This window comes from Myxine glutinosa, chromosome 7 (assembly GCF_964187855.1).
Source record: "Myxine glutinosa chromosome 7, kmMyxGlut1.1, whole genome shotgun sequence".
NCBI lineage: Eukaryota > Metazoa > Chordata > Myxini > Myxiniformes > Myxinidae > Myxine > Myxine glutinosa.
The window spans coordinates 100,139,650-100,158,902 of NC_136267.1; the positions used below are offsets into that span (position 1 = coordinate 100,139,650).

The 19,253-nt window shown below is 49.3% G+C and overlaps 1 protein-coding gene across 1 annotated transcript in view; it reads right to left on the reverse strand.

Moving 5' to 3' along the window:
• LOC137413381 (galactosylgalactosylxylosylprotein 3-beta-glucuronosyltransferase 1-like) overlaps window positions 1–19,253 on the reverse strand; it is a 134,269-nt gene that overhangs the window by 26,500 nt on the left and 88,516 nt on the right.

Here is a 19,253-nt window from a genome sequence, read left to right on the forward strand (position 1 = left end):
TTAGTGATGTTTTGAATGTGGTGAGTGAGGAGGAGTCTCTGATGGTGTGAGGTAGTGAGTTCCAGAGGGTGGGAGCAGCGATGGAGAAGGCCCTGTCCCCCCAGGATCTGAATTTGGTCTGGATGGAGGGGGTCAGGAGGTTGGTACCAGCAGAGCGGAGGTTGCGGGTGGGAGTGTGTCTGGAGAGGAGGTCAGCCAGGTAGGATGGGGCCAGGTGATGGAGGGCTTTGTATGTCAAGAGGAGGATTTTGTACTGGATTCTCTGGGGGATGGGGAGCCAGTGAAGCTTGTAAAGGACGGGGGTGATGTGGTCACGGGTCCGGGAATGGGTGAGTAGACGGGCAGCGGAGTTCTGAATGTATTGGAGTTTATTGGTGATTTTTGAGGGTGAACCATAGAGGAGGCTATTGCAGTAGTCCAGACGGGAGGTGATGAAGGCGTGGATGAGGGTTTCTGCAGCCATGGAGGAGAGGGATGAGCGGAGACGGGCGATGTTTTTCAGGTGAAAGAAGGCTGACTTTGTGATCTGTTTAGTGTATTTGTCGAAGGAGAGGGTTTGGTCAAAGATGACGCCAAGATTCCGGATGTGAGGGGAGGTGGATACTGGGATACCGTTGATGTTGAGGGCAAAGTTATGGGTGGATTTTGTGAGCGTTTTTGGGCCAATGATGATTATTTCAGATTTATCACAGTTAAGCTTGAGGAAGTTGATTTGAAGCCAGGATTTTATTTCAGTGATGCAGTTTGTCAGGATAGAGTGGGTGTCGGTGGAGACGGACTTGGTGGAAATGAAAAGCTGGATGTCATCAGCGAAGCAGTGGAATTGCAGACCATGACGGCGGATCAAGTGACCGAGGGGGGACAGGTAAAGGATGAAGAGGAGGGGGCCAAGAACTGAACCTTGGGGGACACCTTGGGGGAGGGGAGCAGTGGGGGATTTGCAGTTATTGATGGAGATGAACTGGCGTCTGTCAGAGAGGTATGATTTAATCCAAGAGAGGGCAGTGCCAGTAACGTTAAAGGTGGATTCAAGTCGGGTGAGGAGGATGGTGTGATCGATGGTGTCAAAGGCAGCGCTGAGGTCGAGGAGGACGAGAATGTTGAGGTTGCCAGCGTCAGAGGAGAGGAGAAGGTCGTTGGTGATTTTGAGGAGAGCAGTTTCAGTACTGTGGTTGGAGCGGAATCCGGATTGGAATGTTTCATACAGGTTACTGGCAGAGAGGTGATGTTTGAGTTGAGTGGCTACAGCGTGTTCCAAAACTTTTGACAGAAAGGGTAGGTTGGAGATGGGTCTGAAGTCGTTTAGGGTGTCAGGGTTTAGACCAGGTTTTTTTAGAATGGGGGTAACAGCAGCAATTTTGAGGGAAGGTGGGACGATGCCTGTAGACAGGGAGGAGTTTATTGTTGCAATGATAAGTGGAGAGAGAGAGCAGGGAGGGAGGCCTTGACAAAGCTGGAGGGGATGGGGTCAAGAGTGCAGGTGGCAGTTTTCATTCCTATGAGGAGTTCAGAGAGGTCAGTAGGGGAGATTGGGGAGAACCGAGACAGGGGATGGCAGGACAAGGGGGGGGCAGGTGGTTGGAGGGGGAGCGGGTGCTGCGGTGGTCAAGCTGTTGTAGATGTTGTCAATTTTGCGTTGGAAGAAAGAGAGGAAAGAGATGCAGTTGTCTACTGTGAATGACTGGGTGGTGGTGTTCAGGGGGCGGAGGAGTTTGTTTATTGTCGAGAAGAGTGCTTTTGGGTTTCCGGAGCCAGAGTGGATAATTTGAGAGTAGTAGGCGGAGCGGGCGCGGGAGAGGGCATCTTTGTAGTGTTGTAGGTGGTCCTTGTAGGCTTGGGAGTGAACTGTGAGACCTGTTTTATTGCGGAGTCTTTCAAGTTGGCGAGCACGAGTTTTCATCAGGCGGAGTTCGAGGGTAAACCAGGGAGCAGAATGGGTGAAAGAAACTGTTTTGGTTTTTACAGGCGCAAGCTGGTCAAGGCAGGAGGAGAGAGTGTGGTTGTAGTAGTCAGTGAGGTCGGAAGGGGTGTGGAGGTCAACGAAGGGAGAAGTGGACATTTTTTCAGAGAGGGTGGATGAGAATGAGGTAGGTGAAAGAGCGTTTAGCTGACGGAAGGTGATAGTGCGATAATGTCTTGGTGTTGGGGTGGGGATGTTGATGCTCATAGCGATAGCTAAGTGGTCAGAGAGGGTGAGGTCGGAGCCAGAGAGATGGTGCAAATTTAATCCAGTGGAGCAGACAATGTCCAAAATGTGACCACGGATATGGGTAGGAAAGTCGACATGTTGAGTGAGGTTAAAGCAGGTGAGTAAATCAGTGAAGTCAGTGGTTATTGTGGAGTCAGTGGAGTCCATGTGGATATTGAAATCACCAAGGAGGAGGATTGAGGGGGAGAGGGAACATAGCTGGGTCAGAAAGTAGGAGAAGTCAGACAGGAATGATGGGTGTGGCTTGGGAGGGCGGTAGACGACAGCCATGACTGACTGCGTGCAACCAGAGAGTTTAAAAGCCAGGTGTTCAAATGATGAGGATGAGGCGATGGGGATGAGGCTGGTCCTGATGTCTTGATGGAGGATAACGGCAATTCCACCACCTCGGCCCCCCGAGCGTGGTTTATTGACGTAGGAATATCCATTGGGTGTGGTGAGGTTGAGTATGTAGTAGTCCAGAGGTTGTTGCCAGGTTTCGGTGAGACAGAGACAGTCCAGTTTGTTATCCAGGATGTATTCGTTCAGGATGAGGCATTTGTTGTTGAGGGACCGGGTATTGAACAGGGTGAGCTTGATGTTGTTTTGAACAGCAGGGATGAATTCAGGTGATTTAGCCAGGGTTCGTAGGCAGGAGGTGCGATCGTGTGCGTTGCTGTGACCAGGTGCGCTGGGACGATGAGTGGGAGTGCGCTGAGCCGATCAGAGGACGGGGATGGAGTGATCTGATTGCAAATATACAAACTTACGACCGGAGCCACGGTGAATGTACCTGGGTCGGAGGAGGAGTCCATTTGATTTGATGGCAGAGATGCATGATGGGGTGGAGCGGGTATTGAGCAGAAGGAGCCTTGCGGCGGAGTACTGCAGAGCCATGTCAGGCAGGAGCGGAGAGACGAGACGAGGCCAAGGTTGAGGAGGTGAAACAATGGTCCCAACCCACGGGAGCGGGCCCGAGGAAACGAAAGAGCCAGGTAGGTGAAGCCAGGAGCAGAGCCGGGACCAAGCAGCGGGCAGGCAGGAGCAAAGAGACGATCAGGAGGCCAAGGTTGATCACAGCAAAGCGGCAAATGCTGCGACAATCGACTGCCGCCGCTACAAATCTAGATCACGGTGGGAAACCGCCACCAAACCGCTGCGATGGTCACAACCCACGAGAGCGTGCCCGAGGAAACAGCGAGCAGGCGAAGGAGCCGGGCAGGCGAAGCAGGGAGCAGATCCGGGGTTATGCAGAGGGCAGACTCAATGGCCAAAAAAATCCGCACGACCACCAAAAAAAGCAAGCAACTGACAGTGGCCCGGTCGAAGAAGCGGCGAGCATGTGATGCCTGCGTCCTCTTCATAACGGACCGGAAGCGGAAGCCAACGCGGAAGCGGAGGCGGCAGCCGGCATATCACTATGAACAATAAACAATAATCATGGCGTCCGACGTCTTCTTCTCTCTGCTGGTCCGCTGGTTCTAGACGACTTCTTGATGTTCTGTGCTTGCGGCCTATTTGATAATAATAAGAAGGCACAAAATGCATCCATTTCTTAATTATGGCCAGCAGGGGCCAACTAAGGGTGGTCCACCTGCTTGGCATAGGTGCCACCTTTACCGTAGTCCACAAGCAAGATTCCCAGCAGCGATGCCAGGCCCCAAAACGTGGGGTCCATGAGTGGTGCTCGGCCACAGACATGTGGTCCATATGGTGGTGCTCGGCCACAACAACGTGCGGTCCATAAGTGTGGTACCGGTCCAGGCAGGCAGCAGCGAGGGTGCGGACACGCAACTGCGGCGCCTGCACGCTTTCCCCTCAGTGCCCAGAGAGCATGGTCCATAGGTGGGGAAGGAAGACAAAGCAGAGTTAGGGGGTGCAAGGGTGCAAGAGTACACATCATCACAAGGTAATGCAGAGGTCAGGTGCGCAGGAGAGTGAGCGGAGAAAGCTCGTCCCTACCATACGTCCCTCCCCCTGTCACCTAATCTACCCTAGCCCCTACACCATATTTACACAATTTTACAACCCGTCGCTATCGTCTTGTCTTCCCCATATCTCCCCTCTATACCAAATTCGTCAACAATCCCTCTAACCAAATTTGCCATTGATAAATTCAGAGATGGAACATCAGCACGTCACCCCCACGTCATGATGCGTCTTTCATACCAAATGTCTGCAAACAACGGTGGTGTGGAGTGCTGTCACCTTAGGTGAGTGGATGTAGATGGTGCAAAGAGACTCCAATCCTAACTATACTCTAAATGACTTTAACACACTTACTCGACCCGGGGTCTTTCCCTGCCAAACCATTGGCCATCTTACACTATGTGGTTCTAAGAACCGAACTCCCATTGACCAAACTGTGGTGCTCACCAATTTGGGGTCCCACTCCCCCGATTCTACTCCCTGTGCCCTCGCACAATTTCCGGGCTGGGTCGTGTGGCGCTCCCAGCAGGTCCGCTCACCTGCACACCTCCGCCACTGCAGTTGCCTCCGAGCTTACCTGCTCCTTACCCAAACCTATCTACCTGGGGAAGGCCCTATGGCGCTCTCCCCTCTCGGTGCCCTCTCTGGCACTGGGCTACCCGGGTCCGTCCTCCGGATCCTCGGGCCCCATTGAACAACTCTATTGGCTCCCAGAGCCTACCTGCGGCCTCACCTGGCTGACATAATGACAGTGGCGGAGTGCTCACCCAAGCACACTCACTAACAGGCCACAAGCCTAGCCAATTGACTCCACTAATGCACCCAACACAACACTCTGTGCAACTACTCGCACCACAGATGCCAATTTCCAACCACAATTTACCTACTCCTCCTACCTACTTTTAAACTACCCTCCCCGGGTACTCGTGAAGGGGTCCATCTTCCCCATCCACTCCTTTCGCACCAACCACTCCACTCCACGTATTCCACACTACTCCCTCCACACCGTCCATTCCATACTCCATTTACTCCAGACCATTCATTTCATCCAACCATTCTCCATACACATGTGCTTCACCTGCACTTGCACACTCACCTGGTGGTACTTGCACCCTCCTTCCCTCCAGGACCATTCATTCAATACAATACACAATCACACTTTTCACAATACTCTGCTCAATACTCTTTCTACACACACACTGTGTGGTAGTGTTTGAATCCTTAACTAAGATAAAGGAATGAATCCACTCTTGCTGTTCACTCTTGTTCGGTTTTATTAAACTTTAGGGGAAGGGAAATAACGAATAGATTCACTTTATGAAATAACTAATGAACTGACTAAACTCAACGAAGCCTCGTTCAGCCGGCAGCATGGCCCCAATCTTCTGAGCAGATCTTCTCCCTCGCTCCTGGTCCAGCGTAGCACTCCTTGGAAATCTCACACTTTCCCTTTTATCCTAAAAACTCACTTCCATATATGGGATGGTATTCAGGGTTCCGCACAGACTTTCTTGCCCAGACAGTGGGAGATCTGTGTTCCATCTCACAGAATTCTAAGGGCTTTTTCTTTAGACAGCTGTCACAGTTAAGGAGATGGAACACCTTTATCTATCTTTTGTTGGTCACTTTCTGACCTCTGCACGTAAGCTCTTTCCTCCTCCAAATTCCATCTCTCCAGAGTTATGCAAAACATACATTTGGATAAAGAAATCAGAAACACATATATACCTACACAGAGATATATGAAATAATATATTCCTCCACAATTCCTCATTTTTTTCTTTTTGTTTATATTAAACATTAATCTAAACATCAACCTATTTAATATTCGACCCACAAATTTGGTAATCCAATTTTCCCATTCATTAAGGCATACCCCATCATTCTGGAAGAATATGATCACAAATCATTTCTCTTTCCATATTAATAATGCAATTCACTTCATTTGCATAAAGCATACAACACTTCATCTTTACCAAAACACAATAATTTCAGTTCACCATTAAAATAATAAAACATCTGCAACATTTGGCAATACGTTTGCTTTGACACAAATGTTGACCTTTTATTCAAGTATGGAACATTATCTTCTGATCTCTTTATGGCACCTACACTATTTTGCGTAGGATTTTCTGCTTTTGTGATAGCTGGGCTGAGTCACAAACTGACCCTGCTTTGCATGTAACATTCTTGCCACTCTTGCTGTGAGCCACAGTAGATTTGAACAAGGCCTTCGTCCAATTGTCGTCGACTTGCCTCCTCACTCATCATGAGTATGGAGCAAGTGTTGATGTGATGTTGATTGGCCAGCAAGATGTGGAACAGGGATGCCAGATGCATCCGCAATGATGTTGGGACCAGGGCGTTCAAGTTGTCCATGGTCCATACCAGGAGCACCCAGCAGAACCGTGCACAGCTGTTGTGAAAAAAAGGCACAGCCGTTCGCTTGTAGCTCCATGCTGGCTCCCAGGAGGTTGGTGAAGTAATAACACACGTCACCGCATCCCGTGGAAGTTGCAAGTAAAATGTCGTTGTCCTGCAATTGCTGACGTGATGAATGTCCGGCGCATTCAAACAAAAGTAGGTGATCGCCCTTCTTTCATATGTTGCAATGTGATCCAGGCCAATGGTCACATAAATCTCCCTTGGTGAAGGTAAACATCCATCTCCAATCTTACAAAGGAGTATGTCTTCACCATTCTTTGAGATGGAGGATGTATGCCAAAATTAACTTCATTTTATCCACAAATTTTCTTTTTCGAACTTCTTTCCAGATGTCGTCATCACTCCATTTGAAATGTGATACTGACTGACAGACATCGCGGTGTCAGACTGACAGACACCAGACTGACACCGCGAATGACATTCGCTGAGCTAAATGTTGATATCTCTTCTGAGGTTAAAAAAACAACAAAAAAACAGGTTTAAAGCATTATACTGTTACAGACACGACTTTGATGTTAAGGTGGGCCGAGCGGAATGGCCGTCGTGTCCGCACAAATTACCCGATTATACTCGACGTTGACGGAGCCGCGCTACGCTGGATCAATAAAGGAAAAGAAGACACCCGGCTGGATTATAATGACAGACACCAATGTTTCGATTCTCAATTATATTCGTACGGAAAGGTTCGATTACAGGGGCTAGAGGTATATCACAGGAAGACAGGCACTTAGACACACTCTTATATTGACCCCGGACAGACGACAGATAAACGGGACAACGGCTGACTCACACGGGGATTGATGGCTGGGAAAGGCAGATAGCGATGGCTCAAGGTGCACTCTTGGCTCAAAGCAGGGTACAGTCCGGTCCAAAGATGCGGGGAGGTCACAGCGCTCGGAGGGGACGTTCTTTCTCAGGCGGGTCTTTCTCTCTCAGCGATCGCAGGCAACGTTCTTTCTCAGGCGGGGCGCATCTGACTCAGCGCTCGCAGGTACCTCTTTCTCCAGCTGGGGGCGCATCTCTCCTCACTTCCGGTAAGTCGCCACGTATATCCGGCGGGGAGTGACACGCCCTCGGCTCGCTAGCGCCGCCCCAGATGGAATCGGTCCGCCCTTCTGATTGGGTGCGGGGGGTTACCAGGCTCCGCCCTTGAGGAGGATCTGACAGCCAGCCCCTCCGTGGTAACCCCGTGGAGCGCGTGGTCAATGGCGCTAATCGAGCCGGTGTGAGGACGCATCCTCCCCCGCGCCGCCGCCATCTCCTCTGTTGTTGTTGTAATTGTTGGGGAAGAAGATGGAAGGAGGTATGGGAAAGGTCCTAAACTCACTACTGATGCCATATAATCACATTCTGGTGCAACGAAGAGTCAGAATTAATGGAAACGAGTCCTTAACTGACATAGATTAAGAATAACTAGCAAGATGTCCGAAAGTTGTCTACGTGTGGTGCGGTGGACCTGGGCACGACATTTAATGGGGGAATAAGGGGAAGGTCGGCTCTACTGAGTGTTATTTACATGCAATGGGACTAGGGAATGGGGGATTGGGGAAAGTTGGGGAGTATTGGAGAAATAGGGGAATATTTACAAGCGGATATGGAGGCCAAATTCCATATTCGCAACAATACGTATCAAACGATACATTTTATGAAACGGGGAAACCTAATACACACTTTGGTGATTTTAAAATGACAGAATATGTCTTTATTAGAAGGAAAAAAAATGAACATTGAAGACGACGCTGCTAAAAAAAATACATCGCTCAAACGCATAACCACGAGTTTAAACTACCTTTACAACAAATATGAAAACTATTTTCATATCACAATGTTAAATATAGAAGATAATGTTAAAAAAAAATGAGTCCTATCTTCCAATGGTAAAAACATCCTTCAAAAAATTCCTGGATCGGGAATAATATCCTGAGCTTCACCAAAAACTAATCAATTCTTCCTTATCCCAAGGGCAATCATCCCACCAACTTTTATCCAAATCCGTTCAGAACTTTTCCAGATATCTTGTTCACAAACACACACACACACACACACGGACACGAGTGAATGCATTACTCCCTGGCGGGAGTAATTACAAAATACCATTGCCATCGTGTGACTGCCAGGATTTCCCGATAGTGATATATACTTTAATTCGCATATGGTATCTAATGTAAATGCACATATAAACACAACCACCAGGCCAGCAAGAATACTAATGAACCAAGAAGCCTGTAAAAAATGTTCGTTTTTCATTAATCATCCTCTTTCGAAACTCCCCCCTCACCCCTCCCCTCAAAAACTCCCCCCTCAACCCTCCCCTTCAAAACTCCCCGATCACCCCTCCCCTTCCAAACTCCCCCTTCAAAACACCGCCCTCACCCCTCTCCTTCTAATCTCCCCTCCCTTTCTCCAATTCTCCCCCCTTCCCCTCCTCCTCAAAGCTGCCTCGTCCCCACTGCCTCTCCCTTCCATCACATACCTCCACCTCCTCCAACCTTCGACTTTGCTCTGCCACCCCTCAAACAACACCTCACTGTTCCTCTTCCCATCACCATCAAACCTTTTCTCCTCCTCATCCTTCCCTTTCTCCTAACCGTTCTGCAATCTCCGACACACTATCAACAGCTCTCCCCACCTCGAAGACAACACCAACACGTTCAAAACACACATTCCGAGAGGCCATCAGCCACAACAACCCAGAACTCCGGTTTAGCTTCAACTATATTCTGTAGCTAACCATACAAGTAAGCCAATATCTATTTATGCCCACAAACTAAACAAAAAAAACCCCAACCCTCCAAACTGAATCCATAATCACAACTGCATAAACAAACATTCATCTATCTATAATTCCATTAATCTCTGTGTGTATGTGTGTTTGTATGTGTGTATGTGTGTTTGTATGTGTGTATGTTTGTCTGTGACCGCTGTTTCTCGACAACTACCGGTCCGATATACTTTAAACTTGCCAGGTATATTGCTGGGGACCCGAGGATGTGCCTTTTCAAGGTTTCATATTAATCGGAGAAGTAGTTACCGAGCTATGGCGATTTCTTTACCAAACACTGCAAGCCGTTCGCTTTGGACCAAACCATTGCATGTAAATAGAGGGGGGGGTTCTGTGGTCGTTGCGAATGGACCAAACCATTCATGTAAATAGAGGGGGGGGGGGTTCTGTGGTCGTTACTGCCACGTGGTTTCAAAGTTTTTTTTTGTTGTTGTTGTTTGCACGCATGTTTTTTTGCACCCACGTACGGGCACGCCCTAGGATGTTTACACACACACACCCCTACACAAATTTTTTTTTTTTTTTTTTTTTGGCAAGGAACGGGCACCCACGTACGGGCACGTCCTAGCTTATATATAGTACGGGCATGCCCTAGTCTATCTATAATTCCAGTAATCTCTGTGTGTGTGTCTGTGTGTGTGTGTGTGTGTGTGTGTGTGTGTGTGTGTGTGTGTGTGTGTGTGTGTGTGTGTGTGTGTGTGTGTGTTTGTCTGTGACCGCTGTTTCTCGACAACCACGGGTCCGATATACTTGAAACTTGCCAGGTATATTGCTGGGGACCTGAGGATGTGCCTTTTCAAGGTTTCATATTAATCGGAGAAGTAGTTACCGAGCTATGGCGATTTATTTACCAAACTCCGCAAGCCGTTCGCTTTGGCTTTGCGAATTGGACCAAACCATTTCATGTAAATAGAGGGGGGGGGGGATTGTCACCGTACTCGCAAGCCGTTCGCTTTGGCTTTGCGAATGGACCAAACCATTTCATGAACCAAACCATTTCATGTAAATAGAGGGGGGGGGATTGTCACCGTACTCGCAAGCCGTTCGCTTTGGCTTTGCGAATGGACCAAACCATTTCATGTAAATAGAGGGGGGGGGGGGGGGTTGTCACCGTACTCGCAAGCCGTTCGCTTTGGCTTTGCGAATGGACCAAACCATTTCATGTAAATAGAGGGGGGGGATATAATTTTAGATATATATATAGTACGGGCACGCCCTAGTTCACATAAATTACACAAACACACAATCCCATATTTGTTGAAAGAGAGTGAGAGAGACAGAGACAGAGAATTTATTACTTCTGCCAAAAGGATGTTCCCATGGCTGCTCAGTGTACATTTCCGCAACTTGCGATGGAGCTGCGACCTATATACAGATTGGAAATTGGAACTTAACACACTGCTCGGGAATTCCCTTAGGAACATAAAGTAGTCTCCTGTATTTGGTACCAATATCAGAATATAATACGAGGTAGGTTCTTGGGAATTAAAACAAAGTTTTCATGGCAAAATAAAGGTAAGTATATAATTTGACTACCTCACATAAATATTCCATAAACTACATAACTGTATCAATATAATGAAATACTAAAGTTAAACACCTGGAGCATTAAACAAATGCATGCACATACACCTATGACTATAAATCCCCCTTCCAACACTCTCCCCCCTCCCCCCCCCCCCCCCCTTTTTCACTTTGGATGCAAGGGTTGCCTCAAAAATGCAGCCTTGGTCTTTGACCCTACTCCTTCCCCCACCAACGGTGGCTCTCATGCAGACAGTAATTGCCGCCTCAACACCTAAATTAGGGGGAAGGTGTGTGGTGGTTGTAGTGGTCGCTCACGATTGTTGAACTTTGACCCTCACAATAGAACGTGCGCGCCAGGGGATAGAGGAAGAGGCGTTGGCCGTACATGTACACGGGCGCAGCCAGACGCGCCGGTAACTAACAGAGCGCATTTCGGCCACGCGAGTGAACGCGGCCATAACCGCGGGTGAATAAGGGAGTGAATAACCGCCAGTCGCGCCAAAGTCTGCCCTCTACCGTGCACCCCCAGATAACCTGATTGTTCAGGCGACAGGCTACGAGCTCCTGCCTTCTCCTGCCTCCATCTCCACGGGATGTGCCGGGGACCAGAGAGAGCTGCACGGGAGCCATCCCTGGATGCGCTGGAGAACATCACCCTGCCCATCTGCAATCCCCATGTGAGTGTGTGTGTGAGACGGGCCCGTTTGTCCTGGGGTATTAAGAACAAGACTGTCTAAGTTGCCCTGTGTCTCTTCGTCCTGAGCTGTAAATATGTGCATAATAATTAAACTTATTTGTTCTTCCTTTTCTTCTGTATTCGATCGTTCCCGTGATTTCTTCATTGACTAAGCGTGGCACGAGTAAAACCGCTTGAATCGGGTTCCATTATCTATAACGGCGCGGATCACGTGTACGCAAACCGCTCGGCGTATCACCATCACACGTGGTTCGTGCGAGGCTTATTTCCTCGCTTCCAGGGCAGCGCTAGTACTTAGGTATGAGCGAATTTGGTCCTGAAACCCTATTTGGCGCTGTCCGGAAAGGACGTAATCGGTCTCGGGTCGCGCCAGGCTAGTAAAGACAAGGGGATTAATCCCCCCTTGATAAGGGGAGAAGGCCGGCGACAGATCCACAACAATATGTATATATATATATACACATATATATATATATATATATATATATATATATATATATATATATATATATATATATATATATATATATATATGTATATATATATTTATATATATATATCAGTCACTATGCGATTTCATACCATCAGCGGTGAACCACCATTAAGGTATCCCATCCAGCTATGCTGTACCTTAATGGGAGCGATAAGTACCATCTGCCACCTGGCACATTATCTCTGGTATCCACTCATTATATGGAATCCCCTGGATGCAGCCGGGAGCAAACCAGTTCACCACTGATGGTATGAAATCGCATAGTGACTGGTATATAACCGAAAGGTTTTCAGAGTCATAAGTGTATGCAGGACTCACTGCGTTGCCCTGACGAGCCCCAAAAAGGGCGAAACCAGGTCGGTAACTGTGCGTTTTACATACACTTATGACAGTATCTGAACTAAGATCAAAATTCTGCTCTGTCAGAGGGTTCTCTTGAGAGCTTGACAGGCAGAGCGTATGTACATGGCAGTGACGTTATTACTTGCGCTCATTGAAAGCTGAAGAACTGAACATATATTTGGATTGGTTTGCTCCCGGCTGCATCCAGGGGATTCCATATAATGAGTGGATACCAGACATAATGTGCCATGTGGCAGATGGTACTTATCGCTCCCATTAAGGTACAGCAATAGCTGGATGGGATACCTTAATGGCGGTTCAGCACTGATGGTATGAAATCGCATTGTGACTGGTAAATAACCGAAAGGTTTTCAGAGTCATAAGTGTATGCAGGACTCACTGCGTTGCCCTGACGAGCCACAAAAAGGGCGAAACCAGGTCGGTAACTGTGAGTTTTACATCCACTTATGACAGCATCTGAACTAAGATCAAAATTCTGCTCTGTCAGAGGGTTCTCTTGAGAGCTTGACAGGCAGAGCGTATATACATGGCAGTGACGTCATTACTTGCGCTCATTGAAAGCTGGAGAACTGAACATATATTTGGATATATATATATATATATATATATATCCGGGCGTGGGTTCGGGCGCGGCGGCCATCCGCTCGGCAAACAACATCCTCGCCGCGGTCCCGTAACAATATATATATATATATATTGTTGCGAATATGAGGACTGTATTTTTTTTGATTGTGTGTATTATTATTATTGCTTGAGTCTGCGCCTCCTGCCTCCGGAGCTGTGTAAAGGTCAAAGGGCGTCCCATAATTAGTCCATAAAGCATCCACACCACAGCTAATCATAGAATACCCCTGTTCGATAGCTTATATCTTATTATGTGTTTTAGGGTAAGGCTGTGTCTCCCATTAATTGAAATACTCCATTGCACCAGTGAAAGAGATAGATTCCCTTCATTCCCACTCCCAAAACTTCCATTCCCCCTTTTCGTCAATTGCCATTCGCATTGCCAACTGCATTTTGGGCGGTTTTCTCTTCATCCGCCATTGACCACGAGGCAGGGTTGGGGAAAAGAGGTGGGTCCCCACCTCGTCATAGAGGGGAGGAGTGAGTCAGCCCCACTCAACCAACCACAAACAAGGGGTTGGACTTGGAGAGGGTGTGGAGAGAAACATTGAGGAGGTTCGCGAAGGTTGAGGGGCGGGGCCTATATAACCCGCAGGCAGGGCGTGTCCCAGAGGAGATGAGATTTTACAGAGAGACGAGAGGAGGTCCAAAACAAGAGCTGAGCTTTTACAGAGAAACGAGAGGGAGTCCAAAGAGTTGAGTCCGAGAGAATTCCAGAGTTGAGCTGCAGATCGAGCCACCGAAACTGCACTTACTGCAGCTCGAGCCACCGCAACTGCACTTACTGCAGCTCGAGCCACCGCAACTGCATTTGCTGCAGCTTGAGCCACCGAAACTGCAGCCACAGCAGCGTGAGGCCTGGACGGCAGTTTGGAGCGGGGCCGCGAAGGAGCGGCGGCTGCCCACGAGTCGATCGGCTGCAGGACCAGTTGGACCTCCCTATCCCGCCAGCCATCCATCTCCCGCCAGTCCTATCATCATTCCCCGTGTGAGTCTGTCCTTGTTTGTTCTGTCCCTGGGTTAATTAAGACTGTAGTTAAGCTAGCGTTGCACTGTGTATCTAATCTCGTCTGTAAATAAACGTGACTGCTTTCTTCTTGATTATATGTGTAAATAATAAATCCAATTACTCTTCTGTATGTCTTCTCGTCTTATTCCTTTTCCTCTTTGTATTCGGTCGCTTTAGAGTTTTCCATATTGAGCAGCCGCGGAGCGATACGGCCAACGTTTGGGTGGAATCGGGTTCTAGTCGGGGAATAACTGTTCGGTCGCGGTAATACCAACGCTCGGTCAAAATAACATCTTTAACCGCGTCCGTAACAATTGGTGTCTGAGAGTGAGATAGAGACCCGAAGCGCGCTTAACGCGCTCAAAATTACAAGCTGCTGGAAATTTGTGTTGTTTTACAAAAAACAGAATTTTGAAATCGCACCATGGCTGGTGAAGGCGATCGGATGCCGGTGGGTGAGCTAGAGGAGGGGTTAGGAGTAACCCAGGATCAGAGGGACGAAGAAGAGGAGAACATTGGCAATGTGGTTGAGGGAGTATCAGACGCACAAAATGGCGTCCTCGCGCACGTGGGTGTAGTGGCACCAAATTTTGCCGTGCCCGCGACCATAGCAGCGCCACCGGTGGATTGGAATCTTTTTATGATCCAAATGAAGGCCCTTATGGACAAGCAGAGTGAGCAATTGGAGGGCCAAATGGGAGACCAAATTGGAGGTTTGAAACACAGTATGGGGGCAATGAGGGACGAAGCAAGGGCTGATAGGGAGCAATTGGGGGGCAAAATGGGCGAAATGGGGGGCAAAATGGGAGAAATGGGGGAACGGCTAGAAGCTAAATTTGAGGGGCTAGACAATAATTTTAAGGGATTAGACAAGAAATTTGAGGGGTTAGACAATGGGATAAAAGGGGTGAAACATGGGTTAATGGGGGTGCAAAATAGAATGGCTGCCCAGGAGAATCAGTTAGAGGGGGTGAAAAATGGGTTAATGGGGTTAGAAAATAGGATGGAAGACAAATTGCGGGAAATAGGGGAGCAATCCGCCCGGGAAATTGAACAGATGGGGAACCAGATAGAGGAGGTGAAAATCGGGTTAGAAAGTAAATTGGATGCTCAGAGGGATGAATTGGGACAGATGAGGGTAGCACCTACAAAAGAGAGGGAGGAGATGAAAGAGGAGATACGACGAGGTGTGAGTGAGGAGGTCTCGGGGGTACGCGAGGAGGTAAAGCGAGGCGAAAAGCGTATAGAGAAAGAGGTGAGAAATGGAACGGCTAGGATACAAGGGGGCATAGAGGACCTGACGGAGGAGGTGGAACAGCTGACGGAGGGACAGACGGAGTTAGTGGAGCAGGTTCAAAGGAACACTGCGGTACTAGGAGGGTTAAAGGCGACACAAAAATAAATTAAAAATGACTTAATAGCGACACAGAGGCAATGTCAGATGGTACATGAGGGACTGACAACGAGGTTGGAAGAGGTGACAGAGGTAATGGAGACGAAGGACCGGCAGGTGAGGACGCACATAGAGACGGTCAAGGTAGCCTTAGAGGACGAACTTGAGGAGACGCACCGGGAAATAAAAGAGGTGAGCCAAAAATTAGAGGAAGTGGAAGAAGAGGTGAGTGAAATTAAGAAGAGACGGACAGAAACTAAAAGAGAAATACAGGAGGAGGTAATGGAATTGGTACAAGGTCGGTGCTCAACTCATGATGGTGTGCTCACTAACCAAATCAAGAGTTTGCAGGTGGCGAAGGAGGTGAGGAGACGAGGTGCCAAGGTGAGTGGCGATATACGTGGAAATGTACATGATGTGAGGAAAGCTTCAGTCGGCTTGGGGGTTGCTATGGATCCGGGTGTTCGTGAGAGGCCGTTGGTGAAGTGTGCGACAGGTCTGGTGTGCGAAAGAGGAGGTGTGCGAGAATGTCCGACTCTGGGGTGTGTGAGGAAAAAGTGCGCGCCAAGGAGTGAGTGTGCTGTCGAGAGTGAGTCGGTCGTAGCGCGTGTGCGAGGGAGCACATGGAAGCGCGGTGTGGTGAGTGTTACGGAGGAAGTAACGAAAGAGTGTGCGCAAGAGGATGCGCGAGAAAGGTGTGTAACGGACAGGTGCATGGGGAAAGAGTGCGCTGTCAAGAGTAAGGGAGAATGCACGCCTGTGGTGAGCGTTACAGAGGGTGTAACGGGGGAGTGTGCGCAAGAGTGTGCGTGAGAAAGGTGTGTAACGGACGGGTGCAAGAGGAAAGAGTGCGCTGTCGAGAGTAAGGGTGAGTGCGCTGTCAAGAATGGAGGTGAAAGTAGTGAGTGACACGGAGCGTGAGTTGGTTGTGACAGGTGAGCAAGGATGTACACCTGGAATGGAAGGAAGCACACCTGGAATGGTAGAGCGTGTATGGGAATGCACGCTGGAATTAGTAGTGAGGCACGTGGTTGGGTGTGCGAGTGAGAGCACACCTGTGATTGTCACAGAGGAGGTGACAGAGAAGGGGGCACGAAGAGGTGTGTTGGTGAGGTGTGCGAGCGACGAATGTGTGCCAAGGTGTTCGGTGGTCAGGTGTGTGACCAAGTCTGTGGGCGGAATGAGTGTACCTGGGTGTGCTAGAGAAGGTACGACCAAGAGCAGGTAGACGGCTGGATGTATGAGCAAGAAAGGGGTAGCGTATGCGTGTAAGCATGCAGGTGAGGCATCGACGGTAACCGGGTTAGCGGTTAGAGCAACTTATAGCCGAATCGGGCCCTCGGTGCGTGCCGGGCTTCGCGTGCCGCGAGAACCAGCGGGGATCTGAACCATGGCGGGTTCGAAAGGACCGCCGTACGCGATCCACGCTGGGCCTCGCTTTGAACGGCCGCGTCCGTGCTCCACTAGGCAGAGCGGGCAGCCCGATAGGGAGGGTCGTCATGGCGACCACTTTTTATTGAGACGTTCCGGCAGGTCGAGATCGGGCAATTGGATGGCTCCGCGCCGAGGTGGTGCGTGGGATCTCGGCACAGGTAAGCCCCCGTCCCTGCACCGAGTGCCGGACGCATCCAGCCGCCGGCACCAAAGAACCCGCATTCATTGCTCGGCTTTACGAAGCCGGGCTGTAGACGTGAATTGGCGCACCGAGAGGATCTAATAAGTAGACGAATGATGGTGATAGTGATAGTGGATTTGATACGAAATTTAGAAAGTGAATAGAATTGGCAGTAAATAGAAAATTTTTGATTGGTTGGATTTGGACAAGCAAAATTTATAGTGAGAGATGCCCCGTGTGATGGGATGGCCAATCCACCATCCCTCACAGAGGGGGGCAAAGGAGCACTAGCTTATGGGGTTGATGGCAGTGAAAACTAGCCCGGGTGGGTTAGGATATATCGTGTGTAGGGATCTAGCGAAGATGACATTAGGTAACGGTAAGATTAGTTAGTGACTGATACCTGTAGTGGGGACGCAGGTAGATTAGTGTGGATGATAATGATGAGGGAGCGCAATAGTTTAAAGGGAAGACGGAGAAGCGCGAGTTTTAGAAGGGAGTAGACAGAGCAGATGATGCAGTATGAATGGAAGTGCTGGTGAGCAGCTTCAAATGAGGCATCGGTGAGGCAATGCTCCGAGGTGTGTGTGAGTGTACAAGTGATGAATGAGAGAGCATTGCGGATGAGTGTCATGGTGAGTAGTGAGTGTTGTGGATCAGCGCGAATGCGCTTGGGGGAGAGAAGGGTGCAGGCGGCACCAAGTATGAGAGCACAGGTGTGCAAGTACAGGTGTGTGGAATATATGGAGCAGAGAATGAGTGGTGTGGAGAGAGTTGGAGTAAGTGGTACGGAGTGGTGTGCATGGTGCGAAGGTGTGAATGGGGGAAGAGTGGACCCCCATCACGGATACCCGGGGCGGGTAGTGTAAGTGTTAGGTAGAGGGTATAGGTAAATTGTGGTTGGATATTGGCATCTGTGGTGCGTGGTGAAAGAATGGTATTTGGATGGGTGCATTAGTGTTGTGGGAGTGGCTGGGCATGTAGCCTGTTAGTGTGTGTAGTTTGTTTGGGCACTCCACCACTGTGAGGATGTCGGCCAGGTGAGGCCGCAGGTGGGCTCTGGGAGCCGGTAGTTATGGATGGGGCCCGAGGATCCGGAGGACGGACCCGGGTAGCCCAGTGCCAGAGGGCACCGAGGGGTGACAGAGCCAGGAGGGGCCTTCCCCAGTAGATAGGTTAGGTTAAGGAGCAGCTAAGCTCGGGTGGCAACTGCAGTGGTTGAGGTGTGCAGGTGGGTAGACCTGCTGGGAGAGCTACACGTCACAGCCCAGAAATTGTGCAAGGGCACCGGGAGATGAATCGGGGGAGTGAGACCCCAAATTGAGAAGCACCACAGTGGGTCAATGGGAATTGGTTTTTAGAACCCATAGTGTAAGTTGGCCAATGGATTGGCAGGGAAAGACCCCGGGTAGTGTAACGTGTGTTAATGTCATTTAGAAAGTAGTTAGGATGAAGTCTCCTCGCACCATCTGCATCCACTCACCTGAGATGACGTACCTCCACACCATGCCATGTTTTGATTATTTTTTATGATGCAAATGTTTGGATTGTGAGACGCATCATGACGTGGGTGTGACATTGTGCTTTGTGTTCCATCTCTTCCTCCTTATGAGGATTGCTGACGAATTGGGTGATGGCAAATTTTGGGTCGAGGGATTGTGAAGACGAATTTGGTATGGGAAATATGGGAAGACGTGACGATAGCGATGGATTTGTAAATGTGTAGATTTTTGTACATATGGGGTAAGGGCAAGGGTAGTGTAGGTGACAGGGGGGTGACGTACGGTAGGGACGAGCTTTCTCATTTCGCTCTCCGTACGCATTTCGCCTTGCATTGCCTTATTGATGTGTACCCTTGTGACCTTACCCCTCGCTCATTTGTCTTCCCCCTTTTGTCTCCCACATGACCTGTGCGCCATTGGGTGCCGAGGGGAGTGTGCGTGAGTCCTCCATTGTGCGCCCGGAACTCCGAGAACCAGCTGTCTGCATCGATGCACCACATTATGGACCACATGTCTGTGGCCGAGCACCACTGATGGACCCCATGGGTTGGGGCATGGCCCCTCTGCTGGAACCGGCCATGAGGGCCCAAAATCTTGCTGGCGGACCTTGGCCACAGGGCACCGATGCCCCACAGGTGAACCACAAGTAGTCGGCCCTGTGGGCCGTAAATAAAATAAATAAAATG